Source organism: Vitis vinifera, chromosome 16 (assembly GCF_030704535.1).
Source record: "Vitis vinifera cultivar Pinot Noir 40024 chromosome 16, ASM3070453v1".
NCBI classification, from domain to species: domain Eukaryota; kingdom Viridiplantae; phylum Streptophyta; class Magnoliopsida; order Vitales; family Vitaceae; genus Vitis; species Vitis vinifera.
The window spans coordinates 10,931,864-10,937,863 of NC_081820.1; positions in this window are offsets into that span (position 1 = coordinate 10,931,864).

The following is a 6,000-nucleotide window of genomic DNA, read 5'->3' on the forward strand; positions in this document are numbered from 1 at the left end:
TAGAATCCCTGCGAGTATCGAAAAATGGTAGAATCCGGTCGAGTTCCCGAAAATGGTAGAATCGGTGCGCTTCCCTAAAAACTGTCCCTGTGAGTACCGGAAAATGGTAGAATCCCTGCCAGTATCGAAAAATGGTAGAATCCGGCCGAGATCCCGAAAATGGTAGAATCGGTGCGAGTCCCGAAAAACTGTCCCTGTGAGTACCGGAAAATGGTAGAATCCCTGCGAGTATCGAAAAATGGTAGAATCCGGCAGAGTTCCCGAAAATGGTAGAATCGGTGCGTGTCCCGAAAAACTGTCCCTGTGAGTACCGGAAAATGGTAGAATCCCTGCCAGTATCGAAAAATGGTAGAATCCGGCCGAGTTCCCGGAAATGGTAGAATCGGTGCGAGTCCGGAAAAACAATCCTTGTGAATACAGGAAAATGGTAGAATCCGTGCGAGTATCGAAAAATTGTAGAATCCGGCCGAGTTCCCGGAAATGGTAGAATCGGTGCGAGTCCCGAAAAACTGTCCCTGTGAGTACCGGAAAATGGTAGAATCCCTGCGAGTATCGAAAAATGGTAGAATCCGACCGAGTTCCCGGAAATGGTAGAATCGGTGCGTGTCCCGAAAAACTGTCCCTGGGAGTACCGGAAAATGGTAGAATCCCTGCGAGTATCGAAAAATGGTAGAATCCGACCGAGTTCCCGGAAATGGTAGAATCGGTGCGAGTCCCGAAAAACTGTCCCTGTGAGTACCGGAAAATGGTAGAATCCCTGCGAGTATCGAAAAATGGTAGAATCCGGCCGAGTTCCCGGAAATGGTAGAATCGGTGCGAGTCCGGAAAAACTGTCCTTGTGAATACAGGAAAATGGTAGAATCCGTGCGAGTATCGAAAAATTGTAGAATCCGGCCGAGTTCCCGGAAATGGTAGAATCGGTGCGAGTCCCGAAAAACTGTCCTTGTGAATACCGGAAAATGGTAGAATCCGTGCGAGTATCGAAAAATTGTAGAATCCGGCCGAGTTCCCGGAAATGGTAGAATCGGTGCGTGTCCCGAAAAACTGTCCCTGGGAGTACCGGAAAATGGTAGAATCCCTGCGAGTATCGAAAAATGGTAGAATCCGACCGAGTTCCCGAAAATGGTAGAATCGGTGCGAGTCCCGAAAAACTGTCCCTGTGAGTACCGGAAAATGGTAGAATCCCTGCGAGTATCGAAAAATGGTAGAATCCGGCCGAGTTCCCGAAAATGGTAGAATCGGTGCGCTTCCCGAAAAACTGTCCCTGTGAGTACCGGAAAATGGTAGAATCCCTGCGAGTATCGAAAAATGGTAGAATCCGGCCGAGTTCCCGGAAATGGTAGAATCGGTGCGAGTCCGGAAAAACTGTCCTTGTGAATACCGGAAAATGGTAGAATCCCTGCGAGTATCGAAAAATGGTAGAATCCGGCCGAGTTCCCGAAAATGGTAGAATCGGTGCGTGTCCCGAAAAACTGTCCCTGTGAGTACCGGAAAATGGTAGAATCCCTGCCAGTATCGAAAAATGGTAGAATCCGGCCGAGTTCCCGGAAATGGTAGAATCGGTGCGAGTCCGGAAAAACTGTCCTTGTGAATACAGGAAAATGGTAGAATCCGTGCGAGTATCGAAAAATTGTAGAATCCGGCCGAGTTCCCGGAAATGGTAGAATCGGTGCGAGTCCCGAAAAACTGTCCTTGTGAATACCGGAAAATGGTAGAATCCGTGCGAGTATCGAAAAATTGTAGAATCCGGCCGAGTTCCCGGAAATGGTAGAATCGGTGCGTGTCCCGAAAAACTGTCCCTGGGAGTACCGGAAAATGGTAGAATCCCTGCGAGTATCGAAAAATGGTAGAATCCGACCGAGTTCCCGAAAATGGTAGAATCGGTGCGAGTCCCGAAAAACTGTCCCTGTGAGTACCGGAAAATGGTAGAATCCCTGCGAGTATCGAAAAATGGTAGAATCCGGCCGAGTTCCCGAAAATGGTAGAATCGGTGCGCTTCCCGAAAAACTGTCCCTGTGAGTACCGGAAAATGGTAGAATCCCTGCGAGTATCGAAAAATGGTAGAATCCGGCCGAGTTCCCGGAAATGGTAGAATCGGTGCGAGTCCGGAAAAACTGTCCTTGTGAATACCGGAAAATGGTAGAATCCCTGCGAGTATCGAAAAATGGTAGAATCCGGCCGAGTTCCCGAAAATGGTAGAATCGGTGCGTGTCCCGAAAAACTGTCCCTGTGAGTACCGGAAAATGGTAGAATCCCTGCCAGTATCGAAAAATGGTAGAATCCGGCCGAGTTCCCGGAAATGGTAGAATCGGTGCGAGTCCGGAAAAACTGTCCTTGTGAATACAGGAAAATGGTAGAATCCGTGCGAGTATCGAAAAATTGTAGAATCCGGCCGAGTTCCCGGAAATGGTAGAATCGGTGCGAGTCCCGAAAAACTGTCCTTGTGAATACCGGAAAATGGTAGAATCCGTGCGAGTATCGAAAAATTGTAGAATCCGGCCGAGTTCCCGGAAATGGTAGAATCGGTGCGTGTCCCGAAAAACTGTCCCTGGGAGTACCGGAAAATGGTAGAATCCCTGCGAGTATCGAAAAATGGTAGAATCCGACCGAGTTCCCGAAAATGGTAGAATCGGTGCGAGTCCCGAAAAACTGTCCCTGTGAGTACCGGAAAATGGTAGAATCCCTGCGAGTATCGAAAAATGGTAGAATCCGGCCGAGTTCCCGAAAATGGTAGAATCGGTGCGCTTCCCGAAAAACTGTCCCTGTGAGTACCGGAAAATGGTAGAATCCCTGCGAGTATCGAAAAATGGTAGAATCCGGCCGAGTTCCCGGAAATGGTAGAATCGGTGCGAGTCCGGAAAAACTGTCCTTGTGAATACCGGAAAATGGTAGAATCCCTGCGAGTATCGAAAAATGGTAGAATCCGGCCGAGTTCCCGAAAATGGTAGAATCGGTGCGTGTCCCGAAAAACTGTCCCTGTGAGTACCGGAAAATGGTAGAATCCCTGCCAGTATCGAAAAATGGTAGAATCCGGCCGAGTTCCCGGAAATGGTAGAATCGGTGCGAGTCCGGAAAAACTGTCCTTGTGAATACAGGAAAATGGTAGAATCCGTGCGAGTATCGAAAAATTGTAGAATCCGGCCGAGTTCCCGGAAATGGTAGAATCGGTGCGAGTCCCGAAAAACTGTCCTTGTGAATACCGGAAAATGGTAGAATCCGTGCGAGTATCGAAAAATTGTAGAATCCGGCCGAGTTCCCGGAAATGGTAGAATCGGTGCGAGTCCCGAAAAACTGTCCCTGTGAGTACCGGAAAATGGTAGAATCCCTGCGAGTATCGAAAAATGGTAGAATCCGACCGAGTTATCGGAAATGGTAGAATCGGTGCGTGTCCCGAAAAACTGTCCCTGGGAGTACCGGAAAATGGTAGAATCCCTGCGAGTATCGAAAAATGGTAGAATCCGACCGAGTTCCCGGAAATGGTAGAATCGGTGCGAGTCCCGAAAAACTGTCCCTGTGAGTACCGGAAAATGGTAGAATCCCTGCGAGTATCGAAAAATGGTAGAATCCGGCCGAGTTCCCGAAAATGGTAGAATCGGTGCGCTTCCCGAAAAACTGTCCCTGTGAGTACCGGAAAATGGTAGAATCCCTGCGAGTATCGAAAAATGGTAGAATCCGACCGAGTTCCCGGAAATGGTAGAATCGGTGCGTGTCCCGAAAAACTGTCCCTGGGAGTACCGGAAAATGGTAGAATCCCTGCGAGTATCGAAAAATGGTAGAATCCGACCGAGTTCCCGGAAATGGTAGAATCGGTGCGAGTCCCGAAAAACTGTCCCTGTGAGTACCGGAAAATGGTAGAATCCCTGCGAGTATCGAAAAATGGTAGAATCCGGCCGAGTTCCCGAAAATGGTAGAATCGGTGCGCTTCCCGAAAAACTGTCCCTGTGAGTACCGGAAAATGGTAGAATCCCTGCGAGTATCGAAAAATGGTAGAATCCGGCCGAGTTCCCGGAAATGGTAGAATCGGTGCGAGTCCGGAAAAACTGTCCTTGTGAATACCGGAAAATGGTAGAATCCCTGCGAGTATCGAAAAATGGTAGAATCCCGCCGAGTTCCCGAAAATGGTAGAATCGGTGCGTGTTCCGAAAAACTGTCCCTGTGAGTACCGGAAAATGGTAGAATCCCTGCCAGTATCGAAAAATGGTAGAATCCGGCCGAGTTCCCGGAAATGGTAGAATCGGTGCGAGTCCGGAAAAACTGTCCTTGTGAATACAGGAAAATGGTAGAATCCGTGCGAGTATCGAAAAATTGTAGAATCCGGCCGAGTTCCCGGAAATGGTAGAATCGGTGCGAGTCCCGAAAAACTGTCCTTGTGAATACCGGAAAATGGTAGAATCCGTGCGAGTATCGAAAAATTGTAGAATCCGGCCGAGTTCCCGGAAATGGTAGAATCGGTGCGTGTCCCGAAAAACTGTCCCTGGGAGTACCGGAAAATGGTAGAATCCCTGCGAGTATCGAAAAATGGTAGAATCCGACCGAGTTCCCGAAAATGGTAGAATCGGTGCGAGTCCCGAAAAACTGTCCCTGTGAGTACCGGAAAATGGTAGAATCCCTGCGAGTATCGAAAAATGGTAGAATCCGGCCGAGTTCCCGAAAATGGTAGAATCGGTGCGCTTCCCGAAAAACTGTCCCTGTGAGTACCGGAAAATGGTAGAATCCCTGCGAGTATCGAAAAATGGTAGAATCCGGCCGAGTTCCCGGAAATGGTAGAATCGGTGCGAGTCCGGAAAAACTGTCCTTGTGAATACCGGAAAATGGTAGAATCCCTGCGAGTATCGAAAAATGGTAGAATCCGGCCGAGTTCCCGAAAATGGTAGAATCGGTGCGTGTCCCGAAAAACTGTCCCTGTGAGTACCGGAAAATGGTAGAATCCCTGCCAGTATCGAAAAATGGTAGAATCCGGCCGAGTTCCCGGAAATGGTAGAATCGGTGCGAGTCCGGAAAAACTGTCCTTGTGAATATAGGAAAATGGTAGAATCCGTGCGAGTATCGAAAAATTGTAGAATCCGGCCGAGTTCCCGGAAATGGTAGAATCGGTGCGAGTCCCGAAAAACTGTCCTTGTGAATACCGGAAAATGGTAGAATCCGTGCGAGTATCGAAAAATTGTAGAATCCGGCCGAGTTCCCGGAAATGGTAGAATCGGTGCGAGTCCCGAAAAACTGTCCCTGGGAGTACCGAAAAATGGTAGAATCCCTGCGAGTATCGAAAAATGGTAGAATCCGACCGAGTTCCCGGAAATGGTAGAATCGGTGCGAGTCCCGAAAAACTGTCCCTGTGAGTACCGGAAAATGGTAGAATCCCTGCGAGTATCGAAAAATGGTAGAATCCGGCCGAGTTCCCGAAAATGGTAGAATCGGTGCGCTTCCCGAAAAACTGTCCCTGTGAGTACCGGAAAATGGTAGAATCCCTGCGAGTATCGAAAAATGGTAGAATCCGACCGAGTTCCCGGAAATGGTAGAATCGGTGCGTGTCCCGAAAAACTGTCCCTGGGAGTACCGGAAAATGGTAGAATCCCTGCGAGTATCGAAAAATGGTAGAATCCGACCGAGTTCCCGGAAATGGTAGAATCGGTGCGAGTCCCGAAAAACTGTCCCTGTGAGTACCGGAAAATGGTAGAATCCCTGCGAGTATCGAAAAATGGTAGAATCCGGCCGAGTTCCCGAAAATGGTAGAATCGGTGCGCTTCCCGAAAAACTGTCCCTGTGAGTACCGAGAAATGGTAGAATCCCTGCGAGTATCGAAAAATGGTAGAATCCGGCCGAGTTCCCGGAAATGGTAGAATCGGTGCGAGTCCGGAAAGACTGTCCTTGTGAATACCGGAAAATGGTAGAATCCCTGCGAGTATCGAAAAATGGTAGAATCCGGCCGAGTTCCCGAAAATGGTAGAATCGGTGCGTGTTCCGAAAAACTGTCCCTGTGAGTACCGGAAAATGGTAGAATCC